Source organism: Manis pentadactyla, chromosome 10 (assembly GCF_030020395.1).
Source record: "Manis pentadactyla isolate mManPen7 chromosome 10, mManPen7.hap1, whole genome shotgun sequence".
NCBI lineage: Eukaryota > Metazoa > Chordata > Mammalia > Pholidota > Manidae > Manis > Manis pentadactyla.
Window position 1 is genome coordinate 115,206,625 of NC_080028.1, and position 23,195 is coordinate 115,229,819.

Sequence of the window (23,195 nt, forward strand, 5' to 3'; positions counted from 1 at the left end):
TCTGTTTCTATCACCCATGTCACCTGTGGAACCTGCTGCCTTACATCTAATTACAGATACTGTAGATTTATTTTAAAAAAAAAGTGCATGTACTTGATACCTGTGTTGTTCAAGGGCCAGCTGTATAATGGTAGGAAAGCAGAACACGGTCCCTGCTCTTACAGCCTTGAAGTCTAGTGGAGGAGACAGTCATTAAGCAGGCCATTCTATTATGATGGGTGTCATAAAGGTAAAACAAGGAGACCTCATCTACTCAGAAATGCTGGGACCGTTTCTGAAACCAGCTTTGAAGCTGAACTTCGAAGGATGAGAGGGAGTTAGTCAGGTAAAGGTGGATGGGTTGAGATGATAGGGAAAGCGTTAAAAGGTCTTTACGAAGATACTGAGGGCATTTAGAGCTCTGTAGGAGGACAGATTGAAGTCTGATGGAGCTGAAGGTTTGGTATTAAGGGAGAAGCAGCCTCGGATGTAGCCGAGAATGTGACCAGAGGCCATATAATCCTGAAATATGTTGGCAATCTTAAAGGTTTTCTTTTTGGTCCCAAGATCAATGGGTGCACTTAGGAAGATTTTAAAGGGTGGAGTTACAAGTGAGGCTCGCAGATTTGCTGCAAAAGTAACCTGACAGCATCCTCCCCACCCTCACCATTTTTTTTTTTCCTCTAAGGGGAATCTGTTTTCTAAACGTTGAAAAGAAGATTGGAAGGTCTGAAACAGCATTTTCACAAACTACAGTGTCTCAGATGGGATTATATTGTGTTTTTATAATTGTACCTTTGTGATCTGCCCAGCACAGTGGCCTTGAAGTGTTTATTGATCTAGTCTTCTCTTAGCCAACAGAAAGGCTCTGCAGTGTTGACCTAGCTGTTTAGGGCTCCATTTATGCATGCTGTATCTGGCCCTTAGTGTTGAGAATTGTTTATTGGTGATACAGACACCAATTTACAAACAGCTGGTGATGATGGTAGTTGAACACTGGATGACAGTGGTGATTTCCTAAACAATATGACCCGGTAGCCTTTTTTTCTTACTGTGCCATCTTACCATGCCCTTGTAGTCTCCCAGGAGATGCAGTATGTGTCCTCAGTTTTAGTTTTTAACTAGTTAGTGCATAATTGGAAGACTAAGCAATAACTTTTATTTTTATGTGTTAAAAAATACATGTCAAGCAAAAAACTGGAAACTAAATGTCTATCAGTACCCCTGGGTGGCAGAACTCAGTCACGGGAAGACTCTATGTAATAGGTACTGTGAAAAGGGCATAGAAGTACCTTATGTAGATCTTGGAAACCTGTTAGATAAAAACATGTAAGTTACAGAATGAGGCATAACTTATGATACAGTTCAGTAGGTTTTCAGTAAGTTTTGAATATACATAGAACAACACCATATATTTTACATGGGAAAATACTTAAGTAGTAAAAATATAAGAACATAGGGTGAAGAATCATACCAACTTAAAGATGGTGGTAAATTCTGAAAGGGAAGGTGAGAAATAGGGTAATGACAGGTTAAAAAGTAGACTTCCATTGTATCTTTTGTTTCTAGAAGGAAAGCAAAGTTGAGAAAAATAATACAAAAAATGTGTATTTGTTAGTGTGGATGGTGAGCCATGTAGGTGAAGTATCACATTAGTAAACAGATAAGGAAGGACATTGTTAGTTACTTTGATTTTGGTGGCAAATAAGCTGATTAAAAGTGGCTTAAACTACAAAGCTGTTTATTTGATATGACGTCTGGAGGGAGGTGGTCTCGGGGTTGGTTTGGTGACTTAACCATGACATGAGGGACTCATGGTGCCCATCCTTGTATGTCAGCAGTTTCCCTCCTCTTTGCAAGGAGGCCATCTCTCTATATATCAGGTTCTCATAGGAATTCACCCAAATGGGACAAGCAAGTGGTGAGGAACACTTTTCTCATCAGTGAGAAAGTATTTCCAGGAGGAGTGTTATGTCTCATAAGGCAGAACCTGGGCAGCATCCTCTCGTAGTTCTTGGCAGATCACAGGTGCTTAATAAATATTTGTTGAATGTGGATATACCTTTAGAGAAATGGAGTTTTCACAGTTATTCAAGAGGTCTGGGTTTGTGGGTGATCTCTTTATTGATCATGTGCTGCAATGCTCAGTGTAGAAACTTTGAAAAAAATTTTTTTTTTAATTAAAAGGGAACAGAGAGACCCTTGGTGTCACTCTTGTGATTTTTCCCAAACGAGGAAGTAGGTGTTCTAGCAGGTTGGGGCAGTACTGATGCGGGAATTCCTAGCTTGATTTCTGCTCCAGTGCAGGCTCTCTCTGCAAACTCAAAGAATGTAATCAGTACTATGAATGTCCTAACAGATTATCATACACACTGAGAACTTTCAGTGAGGCTGGAAGATGTGTTGATGCGTTTTTGAGATGTATAGAAGTCCCTCTGTGTGTCCCTTGGTAGTATTATGCCATCAGTTGACTAAAATTGGACTCATAGCTCAGTCTTGTCTTTATAATTGAGAAGAAAAATAGATTACATAGAATACTTTATCTATGAAATACACAACTATCACTATTTTAAAGTGTCCTGAAGATCTGGGTTGAACTTAGGCTGGATAGCCAGGCTAATAACCTCTTGTTTTTATGGAATCAAATATGCTTGGTGTCTGTATTTTCTTGTACTGGCCATCTAGCTGAATCATATAGCTGTGAAGTTAAAAAGAACAAAAGAAATCCTAAAATACAATTTTGCAAGCTGAGTGGCTGTGTAGCAAACTTTCTTGCTAAACTTGTTTCATCATCCTCTTGCCATGGCTGGATTTGATGTACATTTTATTTGGGGTACAGTTGCTGTTTCTAATTTAATTTAATTATGTGTGCAATTCTTTTATAAGTGGAACTTGTACTACAACTTTGCAGACTCAATAAATAATATACTACTGTGGACTGGTCCATCAGTTATTCATAGTGCAAATGTTATCTTAGTAAGGGACCTAGAGTACTTTTAGTTTTTGTCCTGAGTGGTAATTGTCCCACATCATTTCCTGGGGTATATCTTCCATACTCCCAACAAAATTTATTTTGCAAAGCAGTGGTGAAGTTTTATTAAACTCTTATTAACTTCTAAGGCTTAGCCAAGAAAAAAAAAATCTACTGAAAGGCACAAGTCTTCACTGCAAATAAATTGCATGCCAGTGGCAGCAACTAATTCAAAGCAGCTTTTGAATCCAAACAAAGTTTTAAAATTCTTTGAATTATACCCTTAACTTATTTTGTCATCCAAAGACATGAAACAACTTCTTTAAAAGGAGGAAGGAGAGAAGAGGACAGAGGAGACATAATCAGTTTTGGGAAGCAAACGTTTTTGTTCCAGATTTGCAATCCCAGCTCCCCTGCTACTCCCACCCGCCTTGGAAATTGAACGTAAAGTTTGGGCCACGGTCAAGGCGCTATCCCAGATATTTAGTACCATCCATGGACTATCTAAGATGGCTTCAGTCTAACACAAAATTCAGTTTAATTACAGTTAGAACTGGCTGCTTTCTCTCGGTGGAGGCTTTCCTCCTCCCTATGCAGTTTTGTCTTCTCTTCCAATATGTCCATAAACTTAATGGACTAGAACATAGAATGTTGCTGTATTTTCTAGAGTGTTTTTTAATGACAAAGTTGTTTATTTTTTAAGGTAGCTAGATGGAAATATTTCGTTTCACCACAGGTATAATAAACCAATAAAACCAGCTGGACAAACATTTATCAATGAAAGTAGGTGCTAAAGCCAGGCAAGAATCCCCGTCTGAAGCCTGATCATGTGTTAAGAGCCTTGTTTTAAGTTTATGGCAGATATTTTCAAAATTACTAGTGAGGCCACAAAGCAGTGTCAACTAAGTGTAACTCAACTAAAAGCTTCTGTGTTTGAAAATTTCAGTGGCTTAGGCTCTGAGAAGTCTGTGCTCTTTGCTCAGTCTTTCTTGAAGATACTGTGGAAGAAAAGCAATTAGACACATCTATTTCTTTCCCTCACAATGGTTCTTTATGCAGTCAATTGTTTCACTCACAAAATACATGGTATACTGCCAAGTAAGTCTGGAAGGAAGGTAGATATCCCAAACAAGTATTCCAAAGATACAGCTGTTAATCTGTTAGCTAATTGGAATACTGACAAATTTAATAATGTACTCAAGTTTTTTGAGCTCAACTCTTAAGACCCATTAATGTTGACCAGAGCTCTGTCTTGACACTTAGGCTGTTATCCATTATATGAATAATTGGTTTCTAAAACGTGAGGCAAATACTGCCAAGTAAGTAGGCGGCCAGAAGAATGTTTTCAACTGTCCTGTCTTAAACAAAACAAACATAGCAACAATACCAAGACTGGACCAACATAAGATAATTACCCCACCAGGTCCCTTAAAGGTGATTTTCAAAGCTTAGAGATTTAGAGAAGAAATTTTAAAAAATGTATGCACTTTGTAACTGAGAAGTTACAGCAGAGTATTTCAAGTGTGATAGGTGTGCTCCTGATTGTAGGGGATGTACAAGTAAACATTTTAATAGTTGTTTTAAGGGATTTATTTAATTATCATGCTAGATCGTGGACATTATTGCTAAGAACAAGGCAAAATAATGGGAAAAGTGAAGCAATTTAAAGGTAGATATTGAGTAAATTAGTAATATAATGACTACATATGTGTGGCAAAAAACATGGAAATTCTATGAACAGCTAATGCATGAAAAGCACTGGGTCATGAATATCTGTTTAGAAGTGGTATTTTACAGAGGTATAGAACCATTGAATACCAAGAATTGGAGTGCCCCTGAAATAGCCCCTACCTACTTTTATTCTATCATGACCAGCTAGCCTCTGTTTGTGGAATTTCAGTGATGAAGAATCATTAACTCCTGAGGTGGTGAATTCCATCACTTGGATATATCTAAGAGTTAATGTTCTTCTGCAGAGCCCAGCATCTAGCCATCCATAATTCCATGAGCTGCATATCTAATCCATCTTTGGTGTGATGGATTTCAGTAATTTGAAGAATTTTATCCTCTCTCTTCTAAGTCACTTTTTATTGGATAAATAAGCCTTTTTCCTTCAGAAATCCTCAGATTGAAATGGTTCCAAGATCCCCATGTCATCTTGGCTGCTTTGAATGCTTTTTAGATATTAGGTATCTTCCCAAATGATTCCCTAAAGTTGGACAACTTTGGATAATTAATCATTCTGAATATGAGGACTTTGAGTAAATGAGGTGGATGGTGAATTAGAATTCTTCTATTATAGAGTTTGCACATTAACTGTAATTAATGGATATCATCATCATTAGTAGTATGTATAGTAATATCAGTAGTGACAGTGATAATACCTAACTGTAATACATAATAATACTGAGAAAATGTTTATGAGGTTATTTCCTCATTGTAAATGCCATAGCTTGTGATTATGTATTGTATTTCCTTTTATTGCCATCTAAGTTTGCGTTTGATTTTCTTTTTCTCTTTTCGGTGCCCACAGCATACTGACTCAATGAATCTTCCTTTAAAAAAAAAAAAATCTCCTAAGTATTTTTCCGTGCATATGTTGCTGATTCACATTTTCCTATCCTATAGCTCCTGGCTTTGGACCCAATTTTAGGCCTTAGGAATCCATCCTCACCCCTACGAAACTAACTTTGTTCACTTTAGCTGGTCATTCCATTCTGTCAAGGTCTATTTGGATACTGTACTCTGCTAATCTGCTAATTGAATTATTCCTCCTTGCTTAGAATGGTATCCCCATGTCAGTCCTCACCCCCCACCCAACAATTAGTCATTTTTTGGCAATCTAACTTTATTTAACCAATTAGGAATACAGTGCATATTCATGTAACAATCATTGGTCACTTGTGTGAGTTCTGTTGGGACTCTAATATTAAGCCAGTTCTCACTGGCATGATCATTGCCTTTGGTAAGTAGCTATTGCTTCCGGCTCCTCTAAAGCTCTCCTCTTCCTCATCCTCCGGGGTCCTCACCTGAGATCACCCGGCCCTTCCCCAAGGTCCAGCTGCTTAAAGTCCAATGCTGAACATGTCAGAGGTCCTATAAAACTTTGCTTTAGTATTGTGGCCAGTGCCCATTCTGATTAGTTGTTGATATTTTGAACACCCCCTCTGGTTATAACATGATTATGTGTGAAATCCGTAGCCATGAAATGAACCACTTTCCTTAATTCCATTTTCTGGTTCTCTAGATTGTGTCTGAGGTTCCGGGGAGCTCTTTGCCTCATGTTTGCCTCTGGTAATACAGTAGAATAAGAAGTGATGATAATCTTTATTCATTTGTATGCACATATAAACTGCGACTCTTGCTTCTTCTGCATCCCTATGGAGATGAAATACCTCATATATTTTAGTAAGGAAGTGATTTTGATAACCTTGTTAATGTACTTGGTTAGGCCTAGCTAAGGGGTACACTGTGGTAGGGAGACTAATGGCCTCCCAAAGATACGCAGTCCTAATCCTCAGAGCTGGTGATAGGTTATTTTATGTGGCGAAAGGGACTGCACAGATGTGAATGTGCAGAAGGAGCCCAGTTCTGCTAATAATACCTTGAATTTTTAGCTCAGTGAAACTCATTTTGGACTCAAGAGGCCTCCAGAATTGTAAGATAATAAATTTGCATTTTTTTGTCACTAAGTATATGGTAATTCATTAAAGTGACAATCAGAAACTAATACAGATACCAGTATCTATGTTTGGGGTTGTAATTCCTCCTTTTTTGCTATTAATTAAGATTATGTATCTTTTGTTCTTGTAATAATACGTATAAGCCAAAGGACAGAAGAAACAAGACCATTTGACTTGCCTCCATTCCTTCATTATTGTTGAGGCAGGAAGACTGGGGACTTTGTGTGGTTCATGTTCTCTCTCACGAATCTACTCAAAATTTCCTACTGCCACTCGGCCATCATTTTTTTTCCTTTTGATGCTCTAATTCACTTAGTTTCTAACCTGTATAATATATACATTAGTCAAAAAGGACAAAATAAGACCACATTAAGATTAAAAATAGAAGTCCAGTTTCCAGAAAGATCTTTTGACAAAAATTCTTATTCTTGAAGTTGCCCTTGAGATGTGATTTGGACATATGTTGCCTCCTTGTCATAATAGCAGCTTTTATTCTTAATGTGAGTTGTACTGGTACCTGGTTTGCCTTGGGGTTAACCATCTGCTGACGTCTGCCTGATGCAAAATGAATCTAAAGCTGAAGTTCAGGAAATAAGGATGGATTTAAAAATTAAATGGTTCCAGAAATACACAATTAAGTGATTCGTGAAATCCACTTCTCAGTAGAGTTAAAAAAATTCAATATATTTTCATCAGAGTTGAATTCTAAAAGTGGAAAACTGTAAAGAATAGTTTGACATTGTTTTAATCGTCTGTTTTTGAAGTTGTTATTTGAAGACCTTAAGTCTTTTGGTCAATAGAGAAGTCAATACATGCAAACACTCCATGGTGAAATCCTGTCTGTTCCAGACAGCTTTCCAGTAGGCTGTACTAACTTAGCATCATTTAGACCTTTTAGTTTAGTGGTGTTTGTAGCAAAAGAAGTCGTGTGGACCAGAAGGAACCGACTAAAACACAGCTGTGTTCCCTTATCATGTGTTACTCTTCTAGAATAACCTAAGGTTTTTGTTTTTGTTTGTTTGAATTATAAATGAATTGGGGACACAGGCCTCCCCAGTGCAGAGATCTCTCTACTAGAGACACTACAGAATGGAAGCAGCACTTAGAACACTGGTCCAAAGTCCTGATTTTTTTCCTACGATCCGAAGTTCTGTTTTTTTTTCCCTAATTCTGGTCTTACTCTGTGATCTTGGATGACAGTCTTTATTTCTTCACTAAACAGATGGGAAAAACATTTGTGACATCACATGATGCACATAAAGTTCTATACGTACAGTAAGGGTGGCTGTTGTATATACTTCCCCCTCATTTTCCCCACCGCCTTTAGCCACTTTAGGGGTCCAGGTGGACTCACGAGGAAAGATGGGCTGGTGCGGCCGTGCTGACCTCACGGTGGTGACAGCCTTGGTGTCTGCTGTTACCGCTCTGTGACAGCCGTACCTTTGCGGTCCTGACGTTGCATGACTGTCCCACCATCCTTGTCTTCCTTCGAAACTACTAATGCACCATCATCAGTACAAAAACAGTGTTAGTCCCAAAGGAGTTGTTTGTGAGCATAACGTAGGTAATGAAACCCTTGTTTGGTCTGAAAGTTAGGCCTTGGGTTGAGTGCGCTTCCCGCGACGACAATTATTTTCTGCATGTGGAGCCCATTAAGCAGTGTTGTGCAGGATTCACAGTGTAATGGGCTAACACTGCATCTGTTTCTACCCTGATGATAACACCTGGATCAGTTTAGAACTTATGTAGAAGTTTAAGATGTGGTGTAGTTGATTTCTAAAACAACTGTTGATCTTTATATGTGTGAACCCCATGGTCTTTCACATTCCAGACGAATTCACTGCCATTTGAACATGCTTATACCTGTGTCGTGTTCAGAATGGGAAATAGAAAACACATACCTTCCCTTCTAGGAGCTTTATTTTCACTTAAATTCTGAGGGCGACAATGATGAAATTATTGTTTTTTCTCTTTCCTTTTGGGGTGAGTGGGAAGTGGACTTTATGTTGTACTCTGGGAGCCCTTATCAAATGTTCATCTAAGATGGATAGTTAATGGATGATTGTCCTTCCTGCTTTGTCAAAACACATGCATACACGCAGTCCCAGCCATTGAGGATGCCAGGGGTAAATTGCCGACTCCTCTTGGGAGTGCTGTAATGGGTAGGCATTAAAAATGAAAGAAAGGCAATTCTGTTGCAGAAACTGCACGCCTTATCTTTGTGGCTGACTGAAAGCAGAGTGCCAGTTCACCAGAGCTTTGAGAAATGACTTATCCCAGTGACCTATTGCCTTTTAAAGACAGCACAGTTTGGAGTCCCTTTTTTTAAAGTGTTGAATGCCCTGGGAGAGTTGTAGTACAGTGATATTCCCATTAGAAAGATTGAACTTCTCTCTAGGACTGTCCTCAGGAAAGACCCATTAGAGGACAGGACCAGTAAAGCATTTGGGGGTGCCTATTCTGTTATCCTCCCCAAGGCAACTTTTAATGCTAGTTTTTTATTTTGAAAATCCATTTGTGCTCTGAGTGGAGTGACGTTGAGAGAGTACACAACCTTGCCTTTTTTTATTACAAGGTGATCACATTTCTGATATTAAATTCTTCTAGATTTTATTCCAAGCCATCACAAATATAGCCTATTTACTGCCTACCTGGATAGGGTTGGCATATATAAAGACTGTAAAGAAGACATTTGCAAATATTATGTTGATGTATTTCTTATTAGCAAAGATAAAAAAAGTTCAGTATATACTGTGCTGCTTTTTAAAAGTTGCCATCTTTGAAAACATGATGATGTGTGCATGTGTGTGATTGGAATTTCCTGGAGTAATTATGTTCCTACGTTGTACAAGGAAACAAATAGGTGTTGGGTTAGCTAAAAAAAAACCAAAAAAACAAAAACAGTTTTCAGATTACATTATAGTTGTTTTGTTAGAACTGATCATCTTTTTTCATCAAAAAGAAATACCAAGCCCAGTTTCTTGATGATATGCAATTGTTGTCCTTCCAAAGAGACTGCTTCCCAGAATATCCTAATTAGACTGTTCACTGTGACATACGGCTGTGCCCGTTTCCTCTTTCTGTTATGCTTTTTGCTCACCTCACTTAGCTGTGCTGTCATCCAACCTCCCAGATGAGTTATAATGTTGTGAACATCATTCCTGTGTGCTTAGATTGGCTAATAGTTTAACTTGTTATTAACACAGGCACAATTTCATGTTGGTGTGGTGGCAGAGAGAACAGAGGTCCTGGAGAATATGCTGGGATAAATGAGGAATGATACTGGTAACTGAACGCTGGATGCAGTGGTACTGACCAAAAATTTGGAAGAAAAGGTGTTCCTTATGGAGTCCAGGATCACAAGGGAGGTGACTCACTGTAGGGACACTCATTTGTTAAGCACCTACTCTGTGTCAGGAGTGATCCTCTTCTCTTCTTTAATTGTTATTTGATCTTACCAGGAATAGCTGTTGATAGATGAGAAAATGGAATCATTCAGCTAGAAAGTTCAAGAGGAGGAATTTGAATCATGATTTGGTGAACTGTAGTCTGTTAGTGTGTGTGTTTAACACTTAACATGGAATTTAGGAGTTGCTTCAGATAAAAGATGAATGTAGATCTTTTTTTCTTTTTTACAGATTGGAGTGAAAAATTAGATCTGTTATGCTTAGATTCCTCTGATTGAATACCATCTTCCAGTCTTACCTTTGGGTTCTGCCTGTTCATTTCATGCCTTGTGAATTTATTTAATTAGGATGGTTACTTGTATGTTGAAAAAAATTTCTTTTTATTGGCAATAGCCAGGATAACAGAGATTATGTGGGGTGGAGACAGTTATGGTCACTATTGAATAAAAATGATCTGGTCTGGGTTTGCAATGTCCAGCCTTCTGGAGGTTAGCTAATTAAGTAGTCACAAGTACAGAGTACTAAAGGAGCCACACCTAATATCCCTTTGTTCCAAGTTTGAGAATTTGGGGGTGAGCAAAAGGGGAAAATACACCTTTAAGGATCTTAAAGGGACATGTTGGTGCTTCATAATTTCTTCATAATAAGGTATCTGAAAAGGCCTATAGTTTTCAGTTAATATTGAGCATATGTATTTTGAGTGCCTACCGTGTGATTTATTTAGAGGGCTACAGAGCAAGAAGTGTCTGGGCTTCCTGAAGTTTAATTTATTTCTTGATTATTAAAGTGTGGTCAACGAGTGACATCTATATTAGCAAGTACTATATATTGGAATGCGATAAATTTTAATGCTGGATTTAATATCTCTTTCTCTCATTCTTAGATGAAATATTTCTTGCCTTCCATGACAAATTAGAGAGTCGCTGGTGGTTTGTGGACCAAATGTTTGGGCATTTTGTGTAGTCTCATCTGTGTTAGTTTTAAATTAGAGTGTTTTCCTCCTTGCCTGTCTGTTTTTCATCAGGGACCACATATTCTTGTGTCCAAAAAAGACTCTGATTTAGCTGTGAGGCTGATTTTATTGTAGGGATGTCTGTGTATCCTGTCATCACAGGCGACCTTGCTGAAACTTCCCATGTTGTGTGTGTGTGACTGCAATATGTTCAGAGTTTGATCTTTCTCAGATGTACGTGTGTAAGTATGTTATAGCTGCAGAGGGATGCAGGCAGCAGAATTTCTGCAGAATATGTTTTCTGTTAGATTTTGTAATATGAAATTATAGGTTAGTTTTTTGGCTTTCATGAAACTGCCTTTGTCACCCGTCACTGGAAGATAACTAACACCTTTTGACTCATGTTTTCTAAGACCCCTTGGTGTTAAAAGAGGACTTTCTTTTTGAAATGCAGAAATTAAAAGAATATGGTATAAGAGCATTTTTTATAGCTTTATTGAGTCTTGAGGGCAGATATATGGATTCCAGACAAAATGCAATAATAGGCTAGGATTTTACTTTTAAATTGTCTTACAAACACTTCTCTTTGGAGATTTATGGTACATGTGGAGGAACAGAACTGCTTTGAAGGTTAAAAAGAACAGTGTTCACGCTTTCCTTTGCCTCTGATTAGAATGTGTGCTTCTTTCAGGAACTTAACCCATCCAGCTTTAGTTTCCTCTTTTATAGTAGAATTATGAGGACAAAGTGAGATAATGTGTGTGCACTTTATAAGCTTTGTCAATCTCAGTGTAACTATGAAGCAGCAATAGTGTTTTGTGATGTGTGTTTAGTTAGTGTTAATGTCCCATCAGGGCATTTTTTTCTCTGGTGAAGGACTTAACACAAGTCCTGGCAGAACTAAGAATAAGATACCTCTTAAAACCCTATTTATACTCACAAAGCAGTTCAACCCCTGTCATCAAACACGTAGCAGTAGACATTATTGGAGAAATATGGCTTTTGTATGAAACTTAGTTTCTCAGGAGCTCTGAAGGAGAAAACAGGATAGCGTAAGTAATTACATATGACGGTCTCTGTGTGTAGTAGAGGGTGCATTCGTGTGTTAGTGCTGCTGTAACAAAATACCACAGGCTAGGTGGCTTAAACGGCAGAAATTAATTTTCTCAGAGTTCTGGAAGGTGGAAGTGTGAGATCAAGGCGTAGGCAGATTTGGTTTCCCCTGAACCCTCTTGTCTTGCACGGAGGGCTTCTCCCTGTGTCCTCACCGGGTCTCTTTCCTGTGTCACCCTTAGTATCGGTGTGTCTAAATTTCCTCTTCCGATGAGGACACCTGTTAGACTGCATTAGGGCCCACCCTCACAGCCTCATTTTAACTTAATTACCTCTTCAAAGTCCTGATCTCCAAATACAGTCAGATTGTCAGGTATACTGAGATTAGGGATTCCACATAGAATTCTGTGGGGGTCACAATTCAGCTCACAGCATAGGGAGAACAGTAGATGGAGAAAGATTTGGATTCTATCATTGGTGGCTCTGATCTTTGTGGGTAAAATTGTCCCTGGCCAGACTCTTAGCTTCTCATGTCCACCTCTGTCCACATCCACTTATAGGGTGGTGACAAGGATTCAAGATAGTCATGAAAATGAGCACATTTTCATAAAATGTAAAAGCATGATACAAATGCAAGTTGGTATTATAATATGAATACCTATGAAGGATACATTGGCAACAGGATGGAAATTTTAAGTAGAAAAGAATTGAAAGACATTGAAAACATTTGGCTAAAAGGAGCTAAAGCTCTTTGGCTGAAGGAGAGGCATGGGTAAAGATGATTTGGTTGAGACTTCATTCAGAGAAGACAGGCGTTAGGATAACAGATAAGCCACACATCTGGACAGTGAAGCATGCATGTCTTTCCGCTCCCAGCACCTGTTTTCTTGGAGCCTATTAGTTTCTCCATTTAAAAATTTCACCCTGACTCACATGGTCTACAGTGCTCAGACTGAGAACTCTTAGGAGTGTCTTGCCAGTGGGTTTCAGCCCCAGGCAAGTTGATTATAGATTCAATGAGACCAAACAATGACAGTGGAACATTCTTGGGGTGAAAGGGTATACACCCAACTTAATTCCCATTGTGGCAGGTCAATCACTAGAATCCCACCCACTCAGAGCGAGTCTCCAGGCAGCAAGCCGGTCTCTGCCTCTGGGCTTCTCTACCTGCACAGTGGTCTCAGTCTCTGTCCATGGTGCTCCCACCACTCCAGCCTCTGCTCTGCTCTCCTGCAGCCTTGCAGCAGTGTCACTGTGTCATCCAGAACACTGAGCGGAGCTCTTCATATAGCATCAATAACAATGTATTGCCCACACGTGTGCAGTGAGTTAGCCAACCAGGGCCAGGTCAGAATCTTGGCCACAGGAACCTTCACTTTATCTACAGTGGGGCACATGTGGAGTCACAGCCAGAAGAAACTCTTCCTTTTTACCTTAAGTGAAGATTATAACTCCTCTTCAAGAATGTGATTTTCTTTTTTTGAGGTAATACTTTAGGAATTGGGGAAACTACCAGGCACTTTATCTGTTCTGAAATGTATGTGACCCATTTATGTGTGAAGGCAAGCATTTTAACTGAGGTGTATTCTCAGCTTATTTTCTACCTATTTAGAGTGCATTTGGATAATCAAATCTTTAAGCACAAAGATTATGTCTTCTTTCATCCTGTAACAGGACATGGAAAACCATGCCAAAATGGGTGTTCTTGGAATCTTCATGGTTACATTTCTCTTCTGTCTCTTGGAATCTGGTATCTGATAGAATCCTTCATTTTTGAAAGCTTTGAACTTCACAGAAAAAAACCCGATAATCTGATAACTCATTTCTTCTCTTTAAAAATAGCCAAATGTTTGTAATTTTTTTTAAGTAAAAAATATTGGAAGGGGCCAGTCATACTTGAAAACATATCACTAACACTTAAAGACTTCCTTGTAAGGGAAACAATATCATATGTAAACAAAATAAAAATAAAAAACAATCATCTTTTTACAGACCAATGCATTTATGAAAACCTATGAAACTAAAATTCATAAATTATTATATAAAGTAGTATACTAAAGTAGCTCATATACCTGAATTAACTTCTGGGAGTGATAAAGCTTCCTATACCCCTTCTAGTGTTACTAATTTCAAGTTTGGAAAACCAGGAATAAACATATTTTTAGTAAGCTTTTAAATTGAGACTCTGATGGAGTTTAGTACAGTGTGAGGGAGGTGAGTTGTAACTATAGTGTTTTATTATGTTAGGATGATATATTATGGATATAGTACACAAATAATTGTATAGAAAATTAATATTATTTTCACCATGCAAATTGCTAGGCAATGAAAAATATTTCAAGGTATTAAGAAGCTAATGTTAAGGTAGAAAGTGAAATTAAATGCTGGGAGTGTGGTTTTCCTGATAATCTCATGCTTTTAGGTTTTTTTTAATCTTGCAAAATTCTTTTCATATCAGTAGTTTTAAAAACATCTTCAGGTAATGAAATTTTAATTTTAAATGATCAACTTTCTTTTCGATGGATTATTAACTAGTTTACAGGGTCATGTAAAGTTTTTTATTGGATGTTCCCCCTAGAAATTTTGAAAATGATAGCATTGATTTATCTGAGGAACTAATAATACTTGAAAAATATTTAACCAAATTTCCTCCTCCTCATTTGCTCCCACTAAGAGTGTGGGCAAACCCTAGACGGCGGATGAGAAGGGGGCTGCCTCGTCCGGGGAAGCTCTGTGAGAGTGAGTCTCCAGCAGCTCTGGGCTTAGTTCTGCTGTAACTGGGGCCACACTTAACCTGAAGTTTCCTTTTCTTGTTTGTTTTTGTTGGGGGTGGGTGGGTGGAGAGATGGGTAGGGAAGGGTTGCTGTGTCAGTTGTAGTGCATAAAGCTCTTTTTATTGCTTTTAGAAAAAACTACCAAGGGAATGGAAGAGGGGTCCACTAAGACTATTCCTTTCAATACAATGCTGAGCATCCTTAGATTCACCTTGTCACAAAGCAAGCAGTTACCGTGGGGTCCCTGTCCCATGAATGGCTGACAGCAGGCTCTTTGTTGCTCCCACTGCCTCTTTTTATTCAATATCTAGGGTGACAGCTTAAACTACTTCTTAAAAAGTGCCAGTTGCACAGGAAGTCATCATCTCTGTCACTGCAGTGTTTACATTCAACAGGGGGAGATCAAGATAGAGACAAGTGAGTTTAGAAATGGATTTCATGTGTAATGACACATTCATGACTAAAGCATAGCGCCTTCCATTTCTGCTGGGACCTGGAAACCTGCCCCCACCAGTCCAGAATCCTCTGTTGAAATTTACTTTCCCTACTGTGGGGAAAATACAAGTTCCTGTGGCCAGGATCCTCATCTGACCCTAAACTACTTGATGATGTAACTGGCCTACTGCTAGGCTATTGCTTCCACACCTATAGGCAATAAGCTATTCCTGACTGAGTCACTATCCAAAGAGCTCTGCCCAGGGCTCTGGGTGGAGGTAGAGATGAAGGAGGATTACAGACCTGCAGACTGTTGGATGCAGATGTGATTCTAGTGCTCGACCTACCGGCCTGCCTCCAGAGAATAAAGCCAGGTAATAAACTCTTTTACCCCAAGAACTTCCATTGTCATTTCTCCTTCTCACTGAATCCATAGTGAACTTGCCTGGGGCTAAAACCCATTAGCAAGACACCTACCTTAAGATCCTCAGAATCTTAAATACACTGCTTATCTCAAACTAAGCCAGGCTCTAGATGTTACAGTATTTCTTTCATTACCCTACCCTGTTAGCCAAGTATTTGCATAGTAACTGGAGCTTTCTAAATGTAATGGCTTATCCCTAAAGAGAGACTTTAATGAAGAGATTATAGGGCAAGTGGCAAATGAGTACCAAAGACATTTGGGTAAGCCAATTAACCTGATGGTTTTTCACAGTTAATTATCATTGAGTGAGCAGAGGTTTGTGCCCAGAGTGACTGAACTACTTTTAGATGAAAGTGGTCACTCCACATATACTTAAGGCAATGTAGAATTTTGTTAAAAGGTGAATACAACTTACCATTATCAATCATGTCTAATTAGAATTTAGTTATTCTGTTACATATTGGATGCTTACTGTGTGCTAGGTTCCAAGAGATAAATAAGATGCTTTCTGCTTCTTAGAAGTTAACAGTACATTGTGGAGGTAAAAAAAACAGGTTCTAACAAGACAATAGCCCAATCAAACCTAAAGCCCATTGGGGAGATTGATACGCAGCCGAATTCCTTTCCGTCCCACCAGGGACAATAGTACAAGGCAGAGTAATGTCAGTGATTGCTGGTGCTCCGTCCCTCAAGCCTAACTCCAGCCAAACTAACCTATTGTATTTTTTCAGATCTCAAGTTTAACCACCTTCTCTTCTGCTTCATGGTCTTTGAAAATATTGACCATCAACCTGTCAGTGTCTCCCTTAGTCCTTGATTTACTTCCTTTCATGGGTAGACACACTGTCCTCCGGGAAACTTCTGGCTCTCTAAGCCTGTCTGGAATCTGTTCTGTTCCCGTACAGAAAGATTTTGTGTTAGTGTCTTTCATCCTGCAGTGAAATTGCCTGTACGTGTATTTGCCTGCTCTCCTAGGCTGTCTGTCAAAGTCAGTGAATCTGCTTTGCGCACCATTCTATCTGCAGTGCCCTCTCTCGTGTCTGGCCCTTCACCGAATGAATGAATAGATGAGTGAGTGAATAATTTTCTTAGGACAGAATCAATCCATTTTATTGGGCGGTGGTTTTTAATAGGGGATGGAAGATGGAATATGAAAATCACTTGTGCCCCATTTCCAACACATACCTTTCCTCCCCTCTCTGAAATGTCCTCTACGCATCTCATTTAAGATCCCTAATAATTGTGGTAATGAGGCAGTGTTCTCAATGGGAACATGTCATTGTTCAGTGTCAAAGTCAAGTATACTTGCACAATAACCAGGGAAGACTGGGAGGCTGTGCATCACAAATGAGCACAGGAGATTGAAGCATATTTGGACAAATGTCACTGGTTGAAGAACAGCAGTCCAGGCAGAGGAAGGGAAGAAACGGTTTGAGCAAAGCCCTGGAGGCTGGGAAATCTGGCTGAGGTTAAGATGCATGTGGAGAAGTAATGGGAGATTGGCCTAGAAGTCATAATGGGGATGGCTGTGAATGCCAGGCTGTGAAGGGTGTTTATTATGGTAGGAAATAGGGCATGATGAGGGATTTTTGTGGAGCTGAGTGGTGGTGGTAGTTATATTTCAGGAGGTTTCTCTATCCACAGCATGTGTAATGAATCACGGGGACGGGGAGTGAAAGCAGGCAGGGGTAACTATTTAGTTCAGTTTAACACATATTTATTATGTGCCTAATATGGGTTGGGCACTGGGGGAAAACGTGAGGCATAATTCCTTCCATGAGGGGACTTACAGCCTAACAAAGGAAGGAGAAAAATGGAAAGGCCATGTCAGTAGGTCTGCTAAGCAGAATGAGCAGGAAACGGAAGCCTGAGCGAGGACGGTACAAAAGAGAAGCTAGAGTCGGAGTCAAGGGAAGCTTGTGAGCTGGATTTTCTCTGAAGTCCTGAACAATATTAAAATATCCTTAACCAATTTGAAAATAGATGTAGGAGTAGAGAAGGACCTCATGCAGAAGCTCGATGTCACTGATGGAAGCATGGCTGGTACTTGATGAGGGGCTTGTTTAAAAAAGGAGATGGTTTGTGAGGAAAATCATTTGGATTCTGTGTTACTAAGCTTAAGGTACTGAAAGGGCAGATACCAGTACTTCCTGGTAATTACACAGTGCTATTTTATTTAGCACTTTTTTTTTCTGGTTGCAGATGTCAGAATAACAATTCAAACTAATTTATGAGTAAAGGGCATTTATTGGCTTATTTAACATGGTTAGCTTCAGGCATGACAGATCCAGCTGCACCAATAACTGTCTCTCTGTCTCCTTGATCTGGGTTCTTTTGTGTCACTGCATTCTCAGGCAGGCTCTGCCTTCAGGCAAATCTCTAACTGCCCTCCGATTTCATTATCAAGAGAAGATGTCCTTTCTCAGAGATCTTTGGGGCTGTTTTATCTGATTGATCTGGCTTGCTGCCATGTCAGTTGTGGTGGCCAGGACTGAGGCTGGGGGATATGGTACATTAACTGGCCAAATCATAGATGACCTTTCATCAGGAGGTAAGGGTAGTTTCCCCCTCCTCATGGACTGAGAGCAGAACACTGTTAACTAAAATGGGTCCAAAAAACCAGCAAGGGTCCATTATACAAGGCTGGGTAATTTTCAGACATTTTAGGTTAACACTGCTTTGTTTGATACTTGATACAACAGTTTGTGAGAAGTGTTATTATCTACCAACCACAGGTGGAGAAGCTTAGCTTTAGAGATTCTCACTGTCCAAAGGCGACGTGCCTCGTGTTAATAGAGGAACCAGGACTTCATTACTTTTTCTTCTATTAAATGTGGATATCAGCTAGGGATTTAGAAGCCTGGGCTCCTGAGCAGCACCCGGGCTGCCTGTGTAGATGGAGAAAGCATCTCTTCAGTTGCAGGTGTCAGAGATGATGACCACAGGTGGGAAGTATAGAGAGAAAAAGATCAGGTGACAGACCAGGAAAGAAAGAGCTGCATTTGGGAGAAGAGAGTAAAGGAGATGTTAGCCATGGACAGTAAGAAAGAGGTAGTCTGAAAGACAGGAGGAGAATGGGAACAGTAATGTGTTAAAGACCAAAGGTAAGACTTCATAAATGTTTAGTATTTTGAGAATGTCATTAAGAATTGAAGGAATTTGAAGTGAAATACTCACGGTGATGATCCATAGCTTTTTGAAGGCTGTCTGCATGGTATATGCCCTGTGTTTGCATTAACAGCTGACATCAGCTCTTTGTGGTTCATGGTAATACTACTAATAACGATAGCAACTAACCTGTATTGTATTACATACACACGTTCTATTACATAATGTGCTTTTTCTAACTAAGTCATTTACTCCTCACAATGACCCTCAAAGGCAAATACAGTTATTATCTTTGTTTTACGGTGAGAAAAGTGAGATACCCTGCACCCTAGTTCAGTTGGCTTCAGAATCCGGTTTCTCGACTAGTGTATTTCACTGCCCTGCCTGGTCGTGTAGAGGCACGCTAGGGTAGTGCTGAAGCCCAGCAGGTTAACAAAGGACATTTTCTTTCTTCTCTCTTGTAGAACAAATTTCAACCCATCCTTTAAAAAGGAATTTTTTTTGTCCTTTTTTAAAATTTAAGTTTGGCGTTTCCTTACGTTTCAGGGTAACGGTTGAGAACCGTTCAGACGTGCATGCCATGCCAATGTTGTTTGAAGACTCTAAGCATCCTTCCTGCTCTGAAGGACTAGTGGTCATCATTTATGTGGGAGCTTGTGACTGAAAAGGTCATGGACAGGAAAAATAGCAGTGAGAGAAACGTACACAAGGACGGCGGGGATGGCAGGGTCACACCATTCATCAGTTTTACGGTCCTGTTGACCTTTGTCAGCATTTCCTAAAGGAAAAATCGTAAGACAGCAAAAACAAAGAGCCACAAACGAACAAAACTGGGAACAGGTTAATACCTCCATGAAGACTTGAGAGATGGGATCTTTTTGCTTCAAAAGACAGTTGTGTGTTCTCTGGAGAATTCTGCTTACAATGATTTCTTTTTCACATCTGCTGCTCTGATGTTCTTCACCTTTCCTGGGGTGGAACATTTCCCAATTCCTTAGCGTCTTTCTGAATTTTCAATACCAATTCACAGAAGAAACCTCAGAAATTATATCAGCATGACATTTTGTTTTGAGTTAAGGTTTTTCATTCGCTGAAAAAAAGCAGAAGGGATTTTATTATTTCCATTTTGGACTCATGTAAGAAAATACAAATAGATGAAAATCTATTATGTGTAGTGTTATACGACTACCTTTACTTCCCATTTTTCTGGCAGATTATTCAGATTCCATTAAGCCCTTTTGGTTCCTGTTTTTCTGAATATGATATGAGGGATGTGTAATGCATCTCTTATCACTGACTTGCATGTGTGACATGACTTATATACTAAAGCCCCGTACAATTTAGTCTCATTTCATGTTCTTTTGCCATAATGTTCATTGATCAAATAAAAGCCTGCCTAAGCAGGTAACACCTGCAAGAGAATTTCATCGTACTGCAGCCTGTCTAGGACAGTATGTTTTGTGCATGGGTGAGGCAGGCCTTTGTACTTCTACTTTGTTTCATTAAAACTGTTTGCCCTTTAATTTTATTTATCCACAGTGTAAATTTAGGCCTGAGTCTCATCAAAGCTTTTTCAAATTTCATTATGAAATTTGTTCTTGGTTTTGCAACTCTTGTGAGAGTTAGACAAAAATCTTGTTGGCTGCTACAGATTACTAGATTTATTGCTATAAATAAAAGAAATTCTGGCAGCTTTGAACAGATATTTGAAAGTCTGGGGGGGTTTGTTTTTTCTCCTCAGAAAGTTGGTTATGGAGCTGAACTAATTAATAGCATGTAGAAAATCTGGTCTGGGGAACATGGGTCTCCATCCTATAAGGACCTGCTACTGAAAGGCTCAACATTTGGTATTGTTCTAAACGAAATGAGCTTTCCAGCTTCCCTCATTGTCCCAGAGTGCTTTGCTGTCGAGTCGTCTCTTGCCCTGACTTTGATAGTACGAGTGTTGGTGCAAAGATACTAGAGTAATTCACATCAATATCTAGGTTAATGTTTAGTAGAGGCCAGTGGGCTTTTCATTCTGAATTGCTTGACAGCAGGTCTGACAACACGGTTTGGCACTTTGGCAGTTTTTCACATTTCTTTTAAATTTTAATTCCTATCAAGTCTTAAGCAGTTACTTCTGGGTTGGACTCTTGATGAATGTCATAGCAGGGTGTCTTAATTTAATGGATCTAGAATAACATCTGCTTCTAATATTTTAAAAGCCAATTTATATGGAAATTTATTTAATGCATAGTCAATACACAGAGAATTATAAAAATTAAAATGGAAAAATCAAACCACTGTGATATAGTAAGTCTTTTGGTAACAAAGCCTTTCTTTAATAGCTAGGTTCAGCTGCAATTTGCTAACACCCAAAATACCACAGTTTGAACAAGATAGCAATTTATTTCTCATACTCACAAAGTGAGAAGGAACTTAGCCCAAGGCTGGTAAGGTCCACCATCAGTTTTTTTCAGTCTTATTGCTCTGCTGGGTAAGACTTCTATTCCTAAGGATACCTTATGGGTCCAGATGGTTGCTGGAACTCCAGCTATTATATTTCTATCCCATCAGGAAGGAGGTATGTGTAGAGTGGGGAAGAATGCTCGGCTTTAACCTTTTAAGGACACTCTCTGGATGTAGTATGTAGCAGTATACTTCTGTTCCACTGGCCAACAATTAGTCACATGACCCTATTTAGCAGTAGGAGAAGATATGAAATAGAATCTTTTTTCCAGATGATCATGCACCCAGCTAAAAACAGAAGAGCTATGAGTATGGGAAAAGGGGAGAATAGACATTGGAGTACAACTGTCTGTCTCTGCCACATTGAGTACTATTTTAAGATACGATTTTAAGGGAAATTCTGCCTTATTATTGAGCATCTAGATAAGTCAACTAGTTCTCATAAGTAGGCAAATTTGCAAAAGGACTAGCAGGGGTTTGGTACAGAGCAGATAATCAACTAGTGTTGATGTCTATTTTAATTCTAACCCCAAATGCACCTGCTTTCAGAAGTTGTAAGCCAAGCTGACTTTAATAAGATCAAGGGACTTTTGTAGACTGCACCCCAGTCTGTGTAGAATAATAACAGCAGCAGCTAACAGAGCCCCAATATCATTTGTACTTGGTCTCCACGTATCTGCCCAACAGTATCCTTTGCTTTTCTACACAGAAGATAAATGAACAATTACAAGTGTTTGTTAAGTGATTTCAAGGTAAAACCATTACCGTTGCAGAAACTGAAGCTCAGAGAGGTTAATTGGATAGCAATTTAGAGAAGCAATTGAAAACCAGCATTGCCCAGTCATTTCATCCCAAGTGCAATACTAACTGTGCTATTTCCATCAGCTGTGTCACTTTGGATGGGTTTCTTTATCTGTTGGAATCTCTGTGACATTTTCTTGGTTTTAAAGACACTCAGTAAATTACAGAGCTGGGACTCAGGGATGTGTCCTCTCAATCCAAGCTTTGCCAGCCTTATTTTTGGTAATATTCATGTGGAAATGCCTTTGATCCCACCTGCCTTATGTTGGAAGGCAGACCTAGTAGAGGAGCTTAGAGGTAAACATCATCACGGCAGTCTCCAATCTTATATTCTTCAGATACACAAATGCCCCACCCCTTAGAAAGCCTTCACATCAGACAGGGCAAGAGCTACCTAGTTATGGAGTAGGTACCTCAGATATCTCGTTTCTACTTCCTTCTAACCCATGTGCCTCTTTCATGTTGTGTAAGTAGAGAGGGAGATGAGCTAAGGATACAGAAGACCCAAGGCACCGCCCTGTTCTCTGAAGGCATAATGGCGTAGAGAAGGGATTCTCTGAACAGCTATTTATATGCCACCTTCAACATTTGTACCTTGTTCACATATACCAGTAATGTTGATTCTTTAATATTTGTCATGACATTGACTTTTTAACAGTTTCATTGTGAGTGAACATCTATGAAATCCCGCTTTGATTTGATCCTTAAATTTCCTTTCAAATGCACGTTAAAATAACCATTAAAATTCTTACAAGGTTTGCATATCTTATCACACAGTTCCAGTGGTATGTGGAGCACATTTTGGGCAGCCCAACATAGTGGAAAAAACGTGGGCCATGAAACTTCACCCTGTTATTTCCTGCTTACGTACTTTGGAACCATTGTTAATTAATCTTTCTCAACCACAGTTTGCTCACTTGTGAGGCATAGATAATATGTACCTCATCCATTACTCTAAGGATTAAACGAGATGTAGCCCAAGAGACTGGCCCAGTGCTTGGCAGGTAGCAGGTCCTCAGCAAACACTAAGTTACCCCTTCTTGAAGTCTGTTTGGAACTCTCAGGCATGCAAAACTTGCACTAATTATCAAAAGCAGGAGACCGTGAAGTGCCATCATAAAGCCCTTGGTACAGATAATAGTCCTGTGAGGGTTCAG

General features: G+C 39.3%; 1 protein-coding gene across 4 annotated transcripts in view; it reads left to right on the top strand.

Moving 5' to 3' along the window:
- The window catches only part of TMTC2 (transmembrane O-mannosyltransferase targeting cadherins 2), a 402,329-nt gene that overhangs the window by 139,495 nt on the left and 239,639 nt on the right, over nt 1-23,195 (top strand). The gene's annotated exons all lie outside the window — the stretch shown is intronic.